Source organism: Bombina bombina, unplaced genomic scaffold (assembly GCF_027579735.1).
Source record: "Bombina bombina isolate aBomBom1 unplaced genomic scaffold, aBomBom1.pri scaffold_2355, whole genome shotgun sequence".
Classification (NCBI taxonomy): Eukaryota; Metazoa; Chordata; class Amphibia; order Anura; family Bombinatoridae; genus Bombina; species Bombina bombina.
The window spans coordinates 31,878-33,759 of NW_026511294.1; the positions used below are offsets into that span (position 1 = coordinate 31,878).

At 45.8% G+C, this 1,882-nt stretch overlaps 1 long non-coding RNA gene across 1 annotated transcript; it reads right to left on the bottom strand.

Annotated features, from left to right (window-relative positions):
• Positions 1-289: 289 nt before the first annotated feature.
• On the bottom strand, positions 290-1,109 carry LOC128643692 (uncharacterized). Its single transcript, XR_008399867.1, has 3 exons — positions 938-1,109; positions 557-662; positions 290-430 (listed from the first exon to the last, which is right to left on the bottom strand). It is a non-coding gene; the product is annotated as an uncharacterized LOC128643692 (long non-coding RNA).
• Positions 1,110-1,882: the final 773 nt, after the last annotated feature.

Below are 1,882 nucleotides of genomic sequence, written 5' to 3' on the forward strand. Positions count from 1 at the left end.
CTTGCAAGACAAAAGGATGATGGGAGCAGCAAAGTGCCATGGCCTGCGGGCCAGCAACAGTGCTAGGTTACCGCGGCTATGTTATCCCTAGTGTATGTCACTGCGCAATAAAAAAAAAAAAAGTCTCCTCTGCCCACTATGGTTTTAAGTACAATATATTTATACCTAGATCCAGCAAGCATGTCAGAAATCATGTGCCATGTTCCAGTGTCACAGGTTTGTAGGCCCACTTAAATGCATAAAGCAGATCGTGTTACCAAGTGTCACCTCACCCCATGCATGGCCTAGTAACAACCCCTAAGTTACCTGATCATCATTAACTTAGCCAGTGCCAAGGTAGCCACGGTGCAGAGGTCGGGGTCACTGTATCGCCCAGGGTTATTGCAGACACGGAGGACCAAAGGCAAAAAGGCAGAAAGATACTGCTGCCCTGTGACAGGAAGAGAAAATGTCAGACTCACCATGCTGTAGCCCCTTCCCCCCCCAGCAGAACCTGTCACATGCCAATGACCTCCATTCCCGGACAAGACCGGCTCCCACTTTAGACAGCACTCACCCCCAAGAAGCTCAGAGTCACAAATTTTCCGTATCAGTTCAGCTTCAATGTCATCAGCAGAAGCCCCAACAAGACCCAGATCTTCCTCCATTGCACTATCGTTCCCCTAGAACAAAAAGGTCACCCATCATATTTCTCCATCCAGAGACTATTTGTGACCTTAGCACAAAGAATAAATCCTAACATGTGGCCCCTGTAAGGTGAATCCAACATTGTGAGGCTATCAGAGCGCTCCCTCATGAAATGGTCAAATTAAACATCGGATCCTACCTCAGTTTACAAAATAGCAATCAAGGCAAGCCCACGCTCAGCCGCCCCTCTACAACCACGCTCAGCCGCCCCTCTACCACCACGCTCAGCCGCCAAATAATTTGTGCTTACCTTACTCTTGCGCTGCTTGCTATTGCCCTGCTTCTCTTGTTCCTGCTCCTCTCTCAGTACCCTTCTCCGCCTCAGCTCCGCGCTGACTGCTCGCTCCAAATGTACGATTTGCTGAAATGCCACATCCCCCGCCAGCGACACAAGGTGAGTGAGAAGGAATGCAGGCTGACTGGTTGCTGTGTAGCGGAATAGACAAAGAGGTCAGGAAGACCACCACATGACGAGGGAAACCATGAAACATAATAAAGGGGCCTTAAATAGTGCTCCTTTGGTAAAAAACAAAAATGTTAAATCAAAAGTAAACAGAAAAAGAAATATTGTTTGAAAATAAAAAAAATTTATGCGTACCTGATATAAAAAAAAATTCCTGGCATGGAGAGTCCACGATTCCATTAAATTACTGTTGGGAAATTCAACTCCTGGCCACCAGGAGGCAAAGACACCCCAGCAATGCTTAAAGGGACACTAAAACCCCCCAAAAATCTCATGCTTCAAGTAGAGAATACAATTTTAAACAATATTCCAATTTACCTCTATTATCCATTTGGTTTTATGCTTTGGCTATCCTTTGTTGAAGAAATAGAAAGGCACATGGGTGAGCCAATTACACGAAGCATCAATGTACAGCCACCAATCAGCAGGATATCAAGAGAACAAATTGGATAATAGAAGAAAAACAGAATTTATGTTTACCTGATAAATTTCTTTCTCCTACGGTGTGTCCGGTCCACGGCTTCATCCTTACTTGTGGGATATTCTCATTCCCTAAAGGAAATGGCAAAGAGAGCACACAGCAAAAGCTGTCCATATAGCCCCCCCTCCGGCTCCGCCCCCCAGTCATTCGACCGACGGTTAGGAGAAAAAGGAGAAACTATAAGGTGCCGTGGTGACGGTAGTGTACAGAAAAAATAAAAAATTTAAACCTGACTAAAAGCCAGGGCGGCC